Source organism: Telmatherina bonti (genome assembly GCF_933228915.1).
Source record: "Telmatherina bonti genome assembly, chromosome: 21".
In the NCBI taxonomy this organism is placed as follows: Eukaryota; Metazoa; Chordata; class Actinopteri; order Atheriniformes; family Telmatherinidae; genus Telmatherina; species Telmatherina bonti.
The window spans coordinates 27,564,369-27,584,328 of NC_136630.1; positions in this window are offsets into that span (position 1 = coordinate 27,564,369).

The following is a 19,960-nucleotide window of genomic DNA, read 5'->3' on the forward strand; positions in this document are numbered from 1 at the left end:
GGAAAACCTCAATCAGAACCAGAATCAGGAAGGAAAGCCTCAATCAGAACCAGGATCAGGAAGGAAAACCTCAATCAGAACCAGAATCAGGAAGGAAAGCCTCAATCAGAACCAAAATCAGGAAGGAAAACTTCCATTAGAACCAGGATCAGGTTCATTAGAATCATGAAGGACAGACATCTTTCTTGACCAGTTTGGGTGTAGACAACAGTAAAGAGATAATAAATTTCAGATAGTAAATTCTGCTGGTGGTTGATCACAAACTCTTGGATTTTTCACTACACCCCTCATGACCCCTGTCTGATAAGCTGGGCAACATATACACTCCTTTAAAGTGTCTCTATTATGCACATTTAATTCTATTTTACTTTAATATACAAGTTCAGAAGGGCAAGAACTAATCAAGTTTTTTTCATAAACCCCTTCATTTACGTTGTACTGATCCTCTCAGATCAGCCTCTGCCAGAAACAAGCGAACAGAGAAAGCTCCGCCCTCTGTCCTACGGGCTGCGTCTGATTGGTCAACTGCTAGGAGTAGTTTTACAGAGCAGTGACAGTGGGCGTGGCTTTCTTCCCGTAAATGTGCACAACCTAGAGATGAACCAATCACTGAGTCCCTCCCCCGGGACGTTACTAAAATTTCAAAGTAAAAAAACTCTCTAAAACCAATCGTTTCAGTCGCCATGGAAACTGAACATAGAAAGTGCTGAAAAGTTTAAACATGCGTTTAGTTGAAAAAAAAAAAATGGCGACAGAGCGCCTTTAAGAGGTTCGGTGTCACATTCTGACCCCTAAATACTCTCTGATGTCTTTTGTCTCATTTAAAGTTTTTGGACTCTTAAACTTGTCTTGTACTTGCAAAGTAGTCTACAGATTGAAAGAGTTGCTGCCTCATAGGCTGGAGACTGAGAAGGGGAAAGGGGGAGAAATGGATGCCGGTGGCAGGTTTGTGAGAGGGAAGATGGGAGCGAGATGAGATTGTCCCTTATCTTTCACGGCAGTTACACTTTGTGGATTTTTATCTCAGCTGGCAGAGAGGCGTGTGAGGCTTGCTTCATCTAGACTCTAACTGATTATCTATTTGTCGACATTTCTCACAATTTCCAACACTTTCAAAACCCCAGGGAGGTCTGGGAATATTGGCTTCCACTCCCACAGAATGTAAAGAGTGTAGTTTCCTCAGTGTCGTTACCAGGTCTGCTTCTCCACCTTCCAGTCAGCGTCTGCGCTCTAAATCAGCCGAGTATTTACAGATCAAACTTATTCACGACGGTGGGGTCTGATGAGTAACGTCCAGGGTTCGGCCAAAGATTGAAGAGAAATATCTGCAGCAGTGGGTCGGAGGACGCTTGGAGCTGAAGGAGCACCACCTCCTGCTCGCTGGCGGTTTCCCACTCATCAGTTATTGTCATTTATCCGTCCTCCACATAACTATGTATGTAGCTGATTTGAAAGAAACAACGGAAGAAGTGGAAAAGCTTAACGTGATTTAGAAACAATCAGTTACATCGGTGGCAGGAGCCAGAGTGCTTAATTGGATTACTAATGGGAAGCAGTGGGGGGGGGGGGGGGGGGGGGGGGGGGGGGGCAGAGCTCCAGACAGACCTGGATAAAGTCTGATTTTCAATCCGATGCAGCAGGCTTGTTGTGGAGAGAAAATAAACACCATAAATCATGTCACTGTCCCAGATGTAAGCAGACGTTACATTTTGCAACTGAGTGAATTTTCAGATCCTCCAGAAATTAATTCAAGGACAAAAACAAAAAAGGAGAATTTCTAATTAACTGATTAAGTTTTATGATGATTTTCTGGAGCGGATACGGCTGCGAGCGTGGCGAGAATGTGAAAGCAAATTAGAAGATCAAATTAGAAAGAGTCAAATAAGTTTTATTTCCATTTCTTCTCTGATTTTCATGCAAAGTAAAGTAAAGTCACGACTCCGAGCAAGCGTTTACTTTTGTGTTCATGAGGAGGACTTCACTGGACCTGCCTTTAGTTGGAACTGTGGACGCTTTCAGAAATCAACATAACAATAAATGTAGTGAGACCAGCAGAGATGTGCTGAAGAAGGGGGTGGCAGTGGCTCAGGGCGTAAAGCCAGCTGGCCTTAAGGTCGGCAGTTTGAGTCCTGCTACCCCACGATGCAGCCCTGAGGTAAGCACAAGTCAGTGTTCTATGAGGGCCAATCCAAGCCAGGATAAATGCAGGGGTCACCAGGAGGGGCATCCTGTATAAAACATGTACCAACAACCAGCTTCTATACCGGATCGGTTGATGGGAGCAAGTGGAACCTTGCTTGGTTTATCCTCCCTCTCCAGCCACAGCTGCATCTCATCACATGAATGGACCCACCTGTCCACAATCACCACCACCTCCCCTTTATAACCAACTCATTTCTTCACAGCAGAAACCAGTCCGTTTGTCGTCACATCCAGTTCCTTGTTCCTTCTGTTTGTTAAACAAACCCTTGGATATAATTCCTGTTTCAGTGTGAATCCTTCATCCTCTTCTCCTTCAACAAACTCATGGCAATAAGAGCGGGACAAAGCCGAAAGGGGAGGAAGAAAATGGAACCATATTCATTGTGTTACATTTACCTTTAATTACATACTAGTAATTAGTAGTAAAATAGTTTGTTAATAATTCCTTATCTAAAAATATTGACACGTCTCTGCACATCTCTAGAAGATTACAGTATGTGACCTCCTGATAAGGTCTTGTCCACCCCCCTTAACCCCACCACAGGTTTGTGGTTATTTGTTATATTCAGCTAATGCAGTCTGAATGTACAGTCCTTCAGTGTCATCCAGTAAGAAGTTAAGGACAAAGGTAAGTGTGGGAGTAATTCCATGAGATTAGCATAGCAACCATCATCCAGACAGACTGTAATTATGTCAGAATGACGGAGAGCTTTATTCTAAAAGGAAAGTCCTCGGAAAAAGGATTCAGCTAAATTGTTTTCTTATTAGTCAAATTCCTGCAGGTTTATCCAAGAGGAGGAGGGGGAGGTGGGGGGGTGACTTGTGAAGCACATTGCTTCAGTTAGCTGACAGGATGCTGCTGCAACTCTTCAATAAGGGAAAACTTTTACAAACACGATTTTCATGCATGACATCATATATCTGTTTATTTGCTTGTTAACACTCATATCTAAGCAGCCAATCACAAGGCAGCAACTCAACACGTGTAGTCATCTAGACATGATGAAGACGACTTGCTGAAGTTCAAACTGAGTATCAGGATGAGGAAGAAGGGAGGTTTAAGTGACTGAACGTGGCATGTTGTTGTTCTTAAGTATTTACTGGGATTTTCACACGCAACCATCTGCAGGGTTTGTAGAGAAGGTCTGAAGAGAAGAAAACATCCAGCGAGCAGCAGTTGTTTGGACCAGAATGTCTGGTTGATGTCAGAGGAGAATGGACAGACTGGTTGGAGATGATGGAAAGACAACAGGAAGTCCATGTCCATCCCTTTCTGAGCACAGTGGAGCATCTTCTGATGGAAACTTCCAGCAGGATGATGCACCATGTCACAAAGCTCACATCATCTCCACCATGACGATGAGTTCACTGTCCTCCAACGGCCTCCACAGTCACCAGATCTCAGTCCAACAGAGCAGCTTTGGGATGTGGTGGAACGGGAGATTCTCATCATGATGTGCAGCAACTGTGTGATGCTTCATGTCAACATGGAGGAAATCTCTGAGGAACGTTTCTAACAGCTTGTTGGATCTGTTACATAAAAAATTACAGCAGCTCTGAAGAATAAAGCAGTCCAACCCCGTACTAGAAGGTGGAGCTGGTAAAGTGGCTGATAATGTTTAATAATATCATAGTGTTATAATACAATATGTAACTATTAGCATTAAAATTATGTCAATGATTAAATATTATCAAACTAAGTAGAACAATGTGTATTTAAAGCAGTGAAGGCGGGTGTGGCTTTCATCTCATGAATGTGACATATCACTGCAGAAAAAACCTCTCAGACCCAATCATTTTCAACGCCATGGAAACTAAATGTAGAGACATGTTGGTACAAACATGCGTTAGTGTGATAAAATACTACCGGAGTAACTCGTCTGATGAGTGTTCAACACTATAACACTGTATAAAGCTCAGAAAACTTGAAATAGCATCATACAACCCCTTTAAGTCATTTTTGTGTTATTTTATTGAATGAAATGTAATTTTAACTAGAACTTTCTTGCTGTATAAAGTGCATCAGACCTGAGCCTCCAGGCTGCAGTGTCAACATTAAGCAGCTGAGAAATATTCTGCAATGTTCTGCACTTATTTCTGCCTTCCTCTTGGAACATTTATGAGAACACTGTTAGTAACCTTGGCTTCAGGAGAACGTGACCTGGTTTCTCTACACCTGAACCTGTCAGCAGCTGTAGAAACATCATGGAGGTAGGTGAAGATTACATGATATCATAATGTGTGTCTCCTATTTTTAATCAGTCATCTCCAAAAGGGATTGGTCCATCTTACGGTTGCCATAGCATCAGGTAGTGCAGTGACACCCAAGCCCCACCATCATCTCTGGAATCCACAGCAGCTCCCAGACCAGCTGGGATACATAATTCCTCATACTTTACCTTATAAAATAAGATTGTAGCACTTTCGTCCCCCTATTCTACAACAGCGACTTAATTTAAGAATTTCTTCAGAGGAAACAGTGTGATAAGAAGGTTGTTATAAAATCCTCATCATGAGTTATCTTGTGTGAGAGCCTTTTTGAAATGTTCTCCTTGGTAATTAGTAAAAGTCTTAGGTTTGTCTGATCTCTTCTACACACAGAGCAACACCACTGGCTCACATGGTCCCCAGTTTGGCAAATGCTTTGGCTGATTTACCAATCATTTCTGTAAGATTTGTTGCAATTGTTGATGAAGTTGAATAAACACAAGAGTTGGTTGTGTGTAAAAGTTCCAGTAAATATTCAGACCAACAACATGTCACATTTAAAGTCAATTAAATCCTTACTTCCTACTGCTCAGTTTGAACTTCAGCAAGTTGTCTTCATACATGAGTAGACTACACTTACTGAGTTTCTGCCATGTGATTGGTTAGTAGTTGCAGAGATCTGCTTTTATGTGCTACATAGACTGCTGTGATAACTGTGGTCCCATGACACATGAGAAAGAAAAAAACATATATATATTCATAATTTGGATCACCAAGTGGAAAGAATTTTAAAAAGTGTCCATAAAAAGGTAATTTGGTTGTTTTGAGGTGCAGTATGTGGAGCTTGATGTGGTCGTAGTAGAATCAGGTCTAGTTTACAGTGGTGGCGTTAGACTGGATTCTTGTCTGGCTAGCTACACGTTGGCAGCTGTGGGGCTGCTGATACTGGATCTGGGGTCTGTCTTGACCTGATATTGGTGTTTTCTTATGTATGCTTCCTTTACAGGACATATTCCTCTATATTTTCATGCTATAGTGGTTTTAAAATCAACTAGCTGCCTTGCTAGCATCCTGTTTAAATTAAACTGGATCATGTGGCGCTAGATTAGTCAGCACTAAGGGTGCATCCACATCAGGATAGTCCGCTAGACCCGGTCTGATTGGGTACTCAGCTTAGTTGTAGGAGGGTGCATCCATGCGATCACGCTTCACTTTGGTCAAATGCGCCAAACCTTTACAATAATATGTCCCCATTCTCACCAAAGGTGGCGCTGCGCTAGTATTTGGCAAAAGAGAGGACAAGACACTCATGAAGAAGAAAACTTTTGACAATGAAGACGAAACTATTGTTGTTTTGGGTTTTTATTGTGTCTTATGTAAGTATACTGCAGAAATACACTGCAACAATGGACGCAGTATGAACACCAGACGAAGCAGAGGACCCTTAACGCCATCACTATGTATTTACCCACAATGCAATTAAATGCTTAAATTAAATGGTTTAAATCAGAATTTGTTTGGCGCGTTCACAGCTCAACAAACGGAGCGAACTTTCCAAGCAAACAGACTCGAATTTAAATGAAAAATGCCGATGTGAATGTGTCCTAACTGGCATGGATACTGAGGTTCTCTTTGAGCATCTTTATAGTTTTTTTCAGCTTCAATGAGAAAATCCTGATTAGCTTAAGGGATGTTTAGTCTCTAAATACAATCACTGAAACTAAATATGACATGGCTTCCTTACATTATCTTAAAACTAATCTAATGCTAGTGTGGTGAGACAGGATAAGTCAGTGGACCAAAAAGAATTCCAACAACGCCACTCTGGAACTTTCACCCAGATATTTAGCACTAACCTAACCAACCAAAAGGCATGCACGTTCGCTAAACTTAACGAAACAAGCTTCCAGTACAAAAGAGTTTTACTGTTAACCAATATTAAAACTCAATAAAACAATCTTAAAATTGAGCCGAGGCTTACCATTGGACAGGTGGCCAACCAGTAGGTGGAGGATCCCCAAAAGAACCACCTTAAACACATGCACGGCACGTAACCACCCGCTGCCACAGCAACACAGACACGTTACGGGTCTCAGGCCTGAAGACCACAGTGACAGAGATCCTGTATTTAAGCAGGTGAAAGAGGGAAAGTAAGGCCACCACACATCTACTGTTCACTCTCTCAGATCACGTCTGAATTTATTAAACATATTTTACAGACATCAGCAGTTTCATTTCAGTTTGTTTGAACTCAGCTCAGCTATATCTCTAGCTCTGTTCCTAAAAACTCCTTTGGACAGCTTCATTGTTTCACACTACTCTCCCTGGGCAGTTCCTTAGATATACACATCTTCATTGTAATGTATTCACCAAATAATTCTGGTACATAAAGTAACAATTTTATATAACAGTGTCTCACTGGATCAGCACCACAAAATAAAATGGGTAATTCTTCTCTGTATCAAGCAAACATGTCTTCTCTGTAAATGTACAGACCACTGAAATGTACAATGTTGCACATTTATGTCAATCATTAAACATTTTCCAAAAGTCCAAAGACTTCTCAGAGTAACTTTGGTGTAACAGTATAAACATAAGGCTATTTGTCGTTTAAAATGCCCAAACACCGGCTGTAATGGTTGTTTTTTGTGGACAGGAACCTTTAAAATCCACCAAGCTGCTGTCTCACTTGTGTGAAATACGGTGTGGGCGGCACAAAATGGCAGCCGCTTGTGAAAACTTACTCAAAAATGGCTTTAAATATGACAAAACAATAATAAACTGAAATAAATATGTTAGAATCCAATCAAAAGAATCAAAATCATAGAAGATTTAAGCAGGTGAAAGAGGGAAAGTAAGGCTACAGTGCATCTTGTGCTCACTCTCTCAGATAACGTCGGAATAAGCACCGGAAGCGTCCGTCACTTTTACCGCTCCCAGGGCAACGAGAGAGAACTGATGTTCTGCCCCTGACTCGCACATAAAAAAAAAATACATGATTAAAAATAATCACAAGATTTGCAAATGAAATATCACATAAATGTGGTCGGCCTATTTTAGGTGCGCCACACACACGGTGGCGCAATCAGCATGCTGGAAGAGGAAGATGTTCAGAGGAGAAAAGAGAACCGCAACATTGAGGGTTTACCACCGCCACATGGAGCTCTCAGCAACTAAACAAAAGAAAAAAGTATTAAGGGCATTCACCAACAAAACAAAAACACAGAAAAAAATCAACTAAAGGAACAAATACCCATCTCATGCTGCCTCATTAGCATAGAGGTAGATTAGCACCACTACGTAGCTTCATGCTAACATCAGGTTAACATCTTACATAGCATAACATGCTCCTATATGTCCCATAGGATTGTGGGAACACATGGCAGTATTGGAAATTTTTAAATAAAACTTTAAATTGATGCAGTGACACTGATGATCCATGCAGGTCTGGCAAGATGTTTCCACCTTTCAGTCACCTGTCAATCAGTTGAGGTGAGATCTGGCGGGTCCAGTCAGATTTCTAAGGTCATACTGGTCACCAATTTTTAATTTGACAGTTAAAATATACATTTGTTTATTAAAATACAATCATACAATGCTGCAATACAATCATATTCTTTTAACTTGTTATTTTATATATTTTCTCATGACGGTAAGCTTCTGTTCTCAACTGCGTAGTCCTTATACCAACCAGCCCTGCCGATCTTCCAGTTTACTCATCACTTATAACTATATTCAGTCACACCTACTCTCATGCCAGTACGAGTCGGGAGTAGGAGTGACAGCCATCTGTTTGCTGTCCCAGATCAGGCTGGTGCTTGAGCACAGGCAAACACAGCATGATGAAGTGGTGAAACGTTCCACAAACATCACATGGCAGCGAGATTCTTTTTGACTTCCTGGCATATTTGCGCAAATTAAATTTCTCCCACTGAAAATTAGCTCTAGATAATGTAATTGTTACAGAAGGGCTGCCAGCTCTTGAATGTAGGGCAAGTTATTCAAAATTATTCATCGCTAGGAAACTTAGTCGTGTACATTTGACCATAAAATGGTGGAAATTCTTGGTCTCCCTTTATTGTGTCCTAAATTTAAAATCTGCTGGAGAAAATGGCTGCAGACTGGACACAGTGCTGTCTCATTTCCCTGCATCCCATCCTCCTCACAGCCACACAATCACCATAATGACCTTGAGTAGGACAGTTTGGCCATAAGACCCATTTCTCTTTCCTTTTGTCCCCCCCCCCCTTCTATTCCATCCTCCTCCATTTCCTTCCTCCCTAGTTCTCTTTTAATCCTCCTCGAGCTCTCGCTCAGCGTCTGATTTATACGACAGGGGCGAAGACAATGGCCACTGAAAGTGGAGGAGGAGGAGACATTTCATTGGCGTCACTATTCTCTGTGTCAATCTCCTTGACTGTGTTAAAACGGATCCACAAGACACCAAGGCTGATTTTTATTAACAGCAGCACCGTCCTTGTGGGCAAATGTCTCAGGACACCAGCAGGCGGGAAACGACCTTTGACCTTAGTGACAGATGCTGTTAAGTGTGAGAGGGCAGATAAACATAAACTTTCATGGACAATCAGGTTTTAAAGTCTTTCTTTTCTTGTCTGTGCTTTGTTTACATTGCACCGGCTGTTTTCTCACAGACTTCACCAACACTTCAGTTCAATTATGTTAGCTGGGATTTGTGCCATCCATTAATCATTGATTGATTACGCTAATTATAGTCCCACTAGTAAAGTAAACCCACTTCTGCATCTTCTCCACTGTCACAATGGCATATTTACTGCTGCTGATTCAACAACCTTCCAAGAGGAAGAATGAAATGGATGAATGCCTCGGCACCATCAGTGCAAAAGACTGCGCTCATTATGGCACCTTCACCAGATTCATCCCATTTCTCATGCAATACCATCCAATAAATGTATGAGTCAAGTCCGCCAAGCCTTCCTTCCGAATGTGATCGAGTTGTATGTGCAATGTCTGCATGTGCTCTTGCCCTTTACAGTCTCATGTGCTCTTAATTTACATGGAAATGGGATTCATTCTGCTTTTAAAAGCACATCTCAAGAACAGTTTTAAGGGAAAAAGGTATGGTGATATGGGTGAATAGGGCAACAAGTTGTGACCCCAGAAAGGAATATCACCAAACTTTGTTCTCTCTTCCATCTCTTGAGAACTTTTAAGCATCTTTTTGTTAATAATTTGGGACTTCTGAACTGCAGCGTTAGTGTTTTAATTCACCCTCACTGTTCTTATTAACCTCATTCAGCCGCTTTAATTGACCCCAACTCTTTGCCAGAGTGTTTTTCACCCACTTACAGACTGTCCACTAATTTCTGAAGTCCTTGAAGAAACGGCAGCAAATTATGCAGTTAGGAATTTCAGCCTGGATTTACAGTACATTGTAGCACAAAGTTAGGTCTTGTCAGGTTTTACTGCTGCATTTCATAAAACCAATCACAAGTTTGTAATGACTGGAATATGACATTGGTATGAAAGAAACCATGATGGACAAGTTTAAGGCTGGCCTATAATAGAGGAGCCTTTGTTTAGAGCTTTACCATATGGCATTCCACAGTTATGTGCTTGAACAATACCTTTTACCATATGCATGCTGCCATTAGGCAATGCTATTCTAAAACATTGCTATGCAGATGATACACAGCTATTTACCAAGAAAGTCACAAATATTTCATTTTAAAAGCTTGTCTTAAACACAAGGTCCAGAGTACTTCTAATTTTCTTTCGTAAGTTATTGTGGCCTGAATGGTCAGAAGCTGTAACTTCACCGAAGTGTCTCAGTTTTAAAAAGAGCTGAGAAAAAGCCCACACCGACCACTGATTTAGCAGTGTATCGTGAGCAAGTAGCTGTAGTTTTAGGAGAGGAATGTCATCCCATTCCTGCCTCAGTCCTGGTCTTCAAGGGCCGGTTTCCGGCAGGTTTTCCTAGTGTCCCTGCTGGAACACACCAGATTCAGACTCAGACAAGCTCTGTACATGTCTGCTAAATACACAATGATTTGAATCAGGTGTGTTGCAGCTGGGATGCTAGGAAAACCTGCAGAACACCGGTCCTTGAGGACCAGGATTGAGGATTCCTGTGATAGAATCATCTATCACAGGGTTTACTGGTGGTTCCCAGAGTCTCAAAGAATACTATGGGAGGAAGGGCCTGTAGCTATCAGGTTCCTCTCTTACGGAACCAGCTCCCACTGTGGGTTCGGGAGGCAGACTCCCTCCACACCTTTAAGATCAAGCTGAAAGCCTTCCTTTTTCCTTATAGTTAGGATATGAGCATCTCCTGAGTTGGAGTCTGCATGTACAGGACCCAACTGTCCAGATTATGCTCATTGCTCTTGTAGTTATGAGTAGTCTAGCCAACCTTTACTTATGTAGCAATGGGGATGTTACTTTGTTTTCATTGATCGGGCTTTTAAGTGTTAATATGTCCAACAAACTACTGAATATTCAAGGTCAAACATCTATTTAAGCTCAACAATTTGTGGACAGTTTTCTACAGATTTCTGAACCTCTGAGAGACTCTGTATCTCTTAGGTGCTCTTTGGAAACCCAATCCTGTTACTTTCTTGTTAATATTTTAATCCTTTCTTGTGCTGCTGCCATCAAATTCAAGCTTATATGTTGATGAAACGTGAAATGTTTCCATTTTAAAACTTGATTAACTGTATCTTCTATCTATTGTGAGCTAAATGTTGATTTACAAGATTTACAAATCGTTGGATTCTGTTTTCATTTACATTTTAAAAAGGATAACACCTATTTCTTAGTATTAGAGTTGTCTGAAATTCAAACTACTTGTCCATTATCAGTAGTAAATAGAAAACTAGCTCGCATTTCGGTGTCAAATTTGTTATTTGTTAGCTCAAAGATCTGATCCTGATATTAATAATCAGCCGAATAACTCGAGTGTACATGTTGACAATAATGTTTTTACATGTGTGGGTGGCTACAAGGATGTGTGAGTGAGAAGAAAATGCAGCTCTGCCTCTCTAAACCGAAACCCTCGGGGATAAACAGGCGGAAAAGAAAGCCCTCCCCTGAAACACACTCTGTCAGGTTTAATGCAGCCCCCCCAGTTTTCACCCCAGGTGGGGAAGAGATAGAATCTCTCCAGCTTCATCTACTCCACATCCTCACTGATGTCTGTGGCCGTGTAAACATTTAATGGAACGACTCTGTTAATGCCACAAGTTCCTTAAAAGTTGAACGAGTTTTTTTTTTACATCACCAGTGGGCGATGAAAGTAGCAAGAAAGCGTGGTTGATGGAGGGGGAGAGGTGGAGATGAGAGGATAGAGGAGGGTGTAATGGGGATCTGGGTGCAGATAGGGAAGAAAGATGGGTTGTGGGGTGGAGGGGTTGACTGTTTAAACACTCACACATGCCCATGCGTGTCGAGACTGCCAATCCGCTGGGAAATCAGCGCCCGGGAAGCCGACAGGCTCCCTGGAAAGCTCCCCCATCTCTAAGCACAGAGATCTGACATTTTGAAATGTGAGGCGGCCAAACCACCTGCCACATCCAGAGGTTTGAAACGAGGCTCTGATGAAACAGACAGCGATAGGAAATGGGCCTCATTTGTTAAATTTTTAGATCTCCATGCTCCCTCTCTCCTCCCCCCCCTTTCTCTTTGCCTTTCTCTCCAGATTCATCATCATTGAGCTATAACTTTTGGAAGTGTCTGGGTATCTCTGTAATGAGAACAACCCCCTGGATATTATTGATCTATGTCCTCAATTACCTTCCAACTCTCAATTATTTAATACAGTTCCAGCTCCTTCACTTCCAGAAGTTGTTCAAAGGGAACAGAAGAAGGTTTAGCTCTCCAATCCCACCTCTTCTGGCGCATATAAACCCTTTCTCTGCTGAATGTCTTTTCTGATATATTCTACAATGTAATGCAGTCTCAAGGGTGCTGGTTTGTAAAGCAAAGCATTTCCCGACTTATCCTGTTCCTCCAAGGTGACCACATATCTGCACTTTGTGATGTTGCTGCAGCTCTACTTAAACTGCGTGTTTAAAATGGGAAATTTACTGCCCTGCTCAAGCTGTGGAGCAATTTGTATTATTATCCAATTTTACAGAGGCTGTGTGACAGAAAGCAGGGCTCAGATCATAAAGACTATACAGCTGGAGTGATGGGAGGCGAGTATCTGCCAAACAGCCAGCAGCTGAGAGAGGAAACAGTCATGAAACTCTAATGTAATCAACCAGGGTTTATTGGCACACTTGACTTTATTGGAACTCCTCGCATGCTTAAGAGAAACTAAGTGAACTTTTGAAACGATCCTGCAGCACCTCGAAGCAGTCAATCAAAATGCTGCACACCAAAGTGGATGGCGAGCAAGCGCCTCTTCACACAGCTTTTACACGCAGAGCAGAAAAACAAGTTCAGGCTGTTTGGAGTGCAAATGTCTCTCAGGCATCGTTTTTGCCATATTTTATCTGGCTTGTTTTCATTTCTTTTGACATCCCTGGGCTCAAAGCAAGGTTTTTTTTTGTGCTTGCTCTTTAACATTATAGCGTTTTAAATGTGTATTGATCCGGCTTGAATGTCCACGTCGAATGTTTCAGATGGTTTCTGCTGTATAAACTGCGACAGATGTCTGAATAATATGTAGGCAATTCATTTAATCCCATTTAAATTGGTTTATTTTGTAGCAACAGTTCTAAATGATAGTAATCAGATGATACGACTTCATTTCACTACAGTCTGGTTATAATCCTGTTAAATCCAACTGATCATAGCCCATATTAGTCCAGTTTGTCATAACTGAGTTAATATACATTCATATATTCTCCTTAACCAATGAAACTTTTTGTCAATTCATTCTCCTATTCAGAGGTGCAAAAGAGCCACTGACTGGTGGATTGAACTGGAAAGAGGATAACAAGCGTCATAAAGTCATGTCATGTCCGACTGTATCATATCATACCATATTGTTCCTACCATATTGCATGGTGATAAATGGTATATAGACTGTACTATATAACATTTTTCTAGTCATGTGTTCAACACACAAAATGCTTTTACACAACATGTGACATTCACCCACTCACACACACATACAGCACTGTTATTGTTATATACTAAGTGCGTAACACACTCATGCATACCCCGACAGGCAACATGGGGCTCAGTTAGGACTGGGCGAGGAGACGTCAAATCAATATCAGGACTAATGTAACATAATCAGAATTTAACTCGGGATTGTTTTATTTTCAGCCCCCATAGATTACTAAAAGTTTTTGTTGCAAATATTTTCATAAGAGGAGATACTGATTTTAAGATAAGTGAAAGGAAGCACAGTTTACCTACTTATGGTCATTTCAGAAATATTTTAAATATATTTAACATAAATAATTCAAATAATTCACATGAGTAAGACTATATTTATTCTTGGTTCTGAGTGTCTGTTTCAATTCATATTGAGTTATTTACCCTAGATGCACTGTTTCTCAAACCAGGTTTGTGGGACCCCTACCCTGCAGGGTTTATAAGAAACCCTACATTAACACACATGAAGGGCTTGCTAACAGGCTGCAAATAACTTGATGAGGATGTTCAATGATCTGACTCAGGCCTTGTGGAGCAGGATCGTGTCTAAAACATGCAGGGCAGGCGGTCCTGAAGACCTGGACTGAGAAACACTGATGTAGCGTATCGTGTCAAATCCACAGAGTGTATAAAAGATAGACGGAGTCTCCATGACGTCACCTGCACGTTTCTGAACAGCTCAATTGCAGCTAATTGAGTCGCCCTCTTGACAGCATCACATGTGCGGTCGCTCCTGAAAAATTAAAAAATGAGCAAAGAGGTGGAGCTGAGAGGCGGGCTGTGAGCGTCATGGTGGATGATTGACATCGAGCGAACTCTGAGCTTTCTGTAGCTAAAAGCTAACCGAGCTAACCTGGAGATAACAGGAGCTAAGTAGCTAACGGAGTTAAGCGGGCTAAAGTTAAGTTACGTTGTTAACCGGCTAAAAACCGCGGTTGTTCTACATTCTTCTTACTTGAAGCAGGAGATCGGTTACCTGTCAATCAAAATGATATGCCCCTAAATATGCCGAATTTCGAGATTACCGTATTTTCACGACCATAAGGCGCACATAAAAGTCTTAGATTTTCTTCAAAATGTGCAGCGCGCCCTATAGTGCAGTGCGCCCTTTGTGTGCGTGTTGTTGTTGTTATTGTAATCGGACGTAGTAAAGAAAACCATGAGAACGTTAAAGGGTGAAGTGTGGGCGTTGATCGCATATAAACGATATGTGCGTTATGCAGAACACCTTTTTCTAACAACCCTGAAAATGGCAAAAAGACACGTTTATGAAGCACAGTTTAAACTGAAGGCCATCAACTACGCCAAGCAACGTGGAAATCGAGCAGCCGAGGGAGAATTTAAGATTAAAGAATCGATGGTTCGCAAGTGGAGGAAGATTGAAAACGGGCTCCGACAGGTAAAGAAGACGCAGCTGAGTTTCCGTGGACATAAGGCAAGGTGGCCCGAGTTGGAGGACAGACGCTTGGGCTAACGTGTCTGCTGGCGCTGTTGTCCGCGCTTTCGCAAAAGCCGGCATCATTTCCGAGGAGTCGCATTGCACGGAAAGTGACTGACAGTGAAGAAAGTGAACCTCGCATGTTTGCTGGAGATTTAGCGCAGCTGTTCAATTCAGAAACAGAGGATGAGGACTTTGATGGGTTTGACTGATGACAATTACCGGTAAAAAAATGTGAGTATCAAACTCAGTTTTGGTCCCGGTCTATTTTTAAATACGCACACTTGTGTGCTCGTTTTATCCGTGTGTTTTACCATGCCTGCGCCTATTGATGATTGATTGATAATTAAAAAATGTTATTACTTTGTAATCAATACTTAAATAAAGCACAACCAAACTCGGTTTTGCTCCCGCTCTGTTTTTAAAAAGGCATACATGTATGCTTGTGTACATTGAGAATGTTAAAGGGGGAAGTGTGGGCATGGATTGTACCGGTATATAAAACCCGCGCCCTATGGTCAGGTGCGCCTTATGTATGTGTTAAATACATGAAAGGAGCCACATAACTGAGACTGTGCCTTTTAGTACGGTGCGCCTTATGGTTGTGAAAATACGGTAAATTACTTTTAAACGGGCGAGTTAGAAAAAAATTCACTCCCCCACAGTTGTTATGAAGGTAAACCTTAACTTTTAAATCTAAAATGGATTTTTGTACCAGGCTGTAAACATGTTTATTTATAAAAAGACCAAAAAGTCCTAATTATGCTGAAATTTGAGATTCAATTACTAGCAGAGAAAATGTGATGGTGTGTTGAACTTCAGTCTTGAAAGTCCAGTATAAAAGTCTTTATCCATTTGTTTATTCATTTGTTATTAATTAAGTAAATAATGAATGAAGTATTAAAGAGAGGCAGAAACAGAAAAACTGGTGTTGTGCCAACACATAACAGGCCGCTTAGCAACAAAATTAGCATGTTTTCCCTTAAAGATTGCAAGTCGCTGGGCAAGAAAGTGTCGGGAATTTTAAAAATGCTTTAAAAATCTCCAGTAGATGAACGAGGATCTGACAAAGATGTCCTGCAGAAGTAAGAGTAAATCCAGCAAAGACCTGACCTGATGTACCTGAACTTTATGTTGGCCGAAGCCTCATGAGAAATGGTCTCCATGGAAACGTGGCAGTCAAGAAGCTGTTCTTCAGGCAGGGTAAAAGGGAGCAAACGCTGAGGGACATCACATGACACAAGAACTAGTCTGATGGCGGCATGGCGCCTCACCAGAACCTGGACCTCTACATTACTGAAGCAGTGTGGGATCAACTGGACGGAAAACAGAACAAACGACAAAAAACACACAAAGAAGAGCTTTGGAAAGTCCTTCAAGGATCCTGGAGACTGATGAAAGAAAAAACAGCAGGCTTGTTGTGAAACAGGGTTCTTACTATAACATTAGTTAGAAGTAGAAAAACTCTTCTATTGCTGCTCCACTCATTCTGCTTCATGTTAATCACTGCAGCTTTTCCATATTTCTTACCAGTTTGTGGCGGCTCATGACTGGTGCACCTTCCTGACATACAGCTCTGTTCCCTGGTGCATATTCTAATACATTTTTTGAGACAAAATCCCAGGTAAGAGGAGAGCATACCGAGCTCGCACTCTTCCAGGAGTGCGCATCCACCCTGTCACTATGGGACCAGCCGCACAGCTGCATTGCAGTGTGTTTATGCAGACATTAACCTCTGTCATGTGTGCACTGCTGCATTTCAAACTTTGCTCACATCAGATGATTTCAGACGCAGATTATTATCCTGAGATAATGATGCATGTAAGCGAGCATGCATGCGTGTGTGTGCAGTTTCATGCACCCAGTTGGTCTGGTGTGTTTAGCTCAATGAATTGCATTTAATGAGACATTTATCCCAAAGTAAACTATGTTATTTCTGTTGACGCTGTTAAATGGAAAATGTTGTCGCTGCTGGTTGATGCAGTGTGTTTCCAATGCAGAGAAGCAGCTCCAGCAGCGTTTTAAAGACCACTGGCGCCCTCTAGCAGCTGAATTTGAGCCCAGTCTGGTACACTTTCCCTCCATCCTCACAATGATCTGTCATTATAAACAGGCTAGTTTGAGATTCAGCCTTCAGCCACTGAAACCCCCCCTCTACCTCTTTCTTTCTACACCGTGATCAGCCTGCGTTTCATTCCCATTTTATTGTAATTTTCTGCAGCAGATGCCCTGCATACGGCAAAGAAATCACTTTGGGCCATGAAGGACTTCACTGAAGGAAATCCATGTAATCTGCCGCGTCTTTCAGTTAATCAGGAGGCTTAATAAGTCATGAAATCCTTCATAGTGTGACTAGGTTGCAGATTCAATAGGCCCTCAGCCCACATGAATAGCCAAGGTGATGAGGGGGGAGTTCTGTGTGCCATTTTGGGAAACCATGGGGGGCAGATTCAGCCTTTTACTGCGGGAATTTATAACAAGACTGCAGAGAGTCCAGATGAAGTAAAAGCACGGAAAGGAGAACACGTCTAGTGCTCAACTGTCTCAGTGGCAAATATAACAAGCCCCACCCACTTCTGCAGGTTTCTCTGAGTGCCATCACTGAGACGACCTTCAGCGAGAAATTTCACCCCACCTAACCAAAAGTAGCCCCCCACCCCACCACTCCGGTGGAGATGCTAAAAGACCAGCAGGTCAGATTGTAGATGTGTGGGAGGTAAACCAGACCAAATGAAGAGAAAATAGACATTTTATCCACATAAATGGATCCTGCTTCACCTGAAAAGGAGCAGATTTACTGCAGGCTGAAGCACTACTACACCCCCCCCCCCCCCCCCCCCCCCCACCCCACCCAACACACACACACACACACACACACACACACACAGGTTCAGAGTCTGCATGCTTAGACCTGTCAACATGAATCAAATGAATCATTGATATAAAAATGTCATGTTAAAGCAAACCATGTGTGATTTTCCTGTGTGCTGTGTTTATCAGATCAACAAGCCGCCAGTTTATTTGTGATCCATACAGAAAGTTTTTGGAGGAAACAGTTTTAGGATGTGGCTGAAGCTAATGAGAACTGGGCAGATCCCTGAAGGAGTGCAGGCATTTAAAGCTTTTTTTTCTGGTTGCATCACAGCTGATGTAACAGCCAGACATCGGCCATTAAAAGATTCTCAGCCATTCAGGTTAAACTGGACCCGAGTGTTTATGCAGACTTTTCATTTGTTTTTTGTAATATTTAACATTATTATCATGATAAAAGCAGGTGATAACAGAGGTGGAAATTCCTGGTCCAGAAGGTAAAAGTCCTGTCCGGCAGCTGTTCCGACCAGCCTCCAAACGAGCTGAGTCTAATGAGCAGAGTTTAGTTTAGTGAAAACACCTGTTCTAAATGTACAGGTAGGTCCAGAAACATGGCAGGACTTTTACTTTCTGGACCAGGAATTGTCACCTCTGGGTGATAATGATGTGCTCGTGTGTTCAGAGTTAAAGTTAGGAAGTAAAACAGACCCTGTTTGCACAGCTGAGCTGTTTCCAGGTGCAGTTCCTGCACTGCAGACATAAAATTCAGGAAAACTTCAGTTAATTATTGTACAAAGTGAAAGTTTTCCTGCAGTCGGAAAGCAACTTTTAAACAGCCAAGTCAGCTGAACTCTTGTTGTTTTAAAGCAGAAACGGCGGCAAACAGCAGAAATCACAATAAAACAATAAAAAAATCAAGATAACTTAGCCTGCAGATTTCATGCTGGTCTGGACTCTGGTCTGGACTCTGGTCTGGAATCCGGGACTCTGGTCTGGACTAGCTGACCTGAGTCTTTGGACTGAAGAGCTCTGCTGGGTTTATAATCTCTGAACGGATCACAGACGTATTCTGGGATTTATAAACTATGATGGGACATTAAAATCAATCCAGTTACTGACTGGAAACCAGTATAAATATTTTTACAGGATATTGGAGGAACTTTTTATCAGGCAACAATCATACGGTCAGCTTTTTGTTTTATGCAAAAATAGTTTAAGTATTGCAAGAGAAGAAGAAAAGAATCATCACAAGATGTTTCCTTCTATTTTTTAAAAATCTACTAATTTATTTGACAACATATTCTGACAATTTCACATGTGGTCACATTTATTTTATTTTATTTTATTTTACCTTATTTTATTTTATTTATTTTATTAAACAGCGTGTGGAACAAGGCAAGGTGGGACACATAAAGTTGGTCTGTGGACATCACCAGTCTCTCCATGCTGGGTCGAAACCTGGATCACTGACAAGGTGAGGATGTTGTTCAGGTGAGTCAGTCAGGGTCTCTCTGAGTCTGGACTTATCGAGGTTCATGACGCTTGTTATTGTCTTTTCATCAAGCTCTGTGGGGTATTGATATAAACAACCACTAACGGGGCAAAAGCAAAGTGCTGGCGGGCCGATTTTGGCCCGCGGGCCCCACTTTGGGCACCCCTGCTTTAAACTGAACAAAATCTTGATGATTAAATAATTCAACTAGATTAATATTGACATTTATTTATTGAAAATGAAAATAATATGTGTAAAAGGGTGACGATAGATGGGCCTATAATTAATATAATGTGCAACAACCTGCAATAAACACTAAAATATCCCAACAAATCCTCATTATCACTGGCAACGTCATGACGTCATGCCTTCTGATAGGCTGGTCCAAGTATCGATATGTTCACCTCCTGTAAGCTGGTTTCTGTCATTCATGTGAGATGTCTGACACACCACAGAGCAGATCGTTTGCCCTTTTAGGGGGGGGGGGGGGGGGGGGGGGGGTGTGAACAACAAAACCAGTATCAGCCAAAAGAAGAAACTGGCACAAATAATAATCTCGGGGGGCGGGGGGGTCCAGGCTTTGTGGTGGTTGCATGTAGGGGAATTTGGGAATTTGGGGAACCACTATTTAAGTATATATAACGCAATTAATGGTGATTTATAAAATTCTCATGATATATTTATTGAACTTATTGTGTGAAAAATGTAGCATAATACGTAAA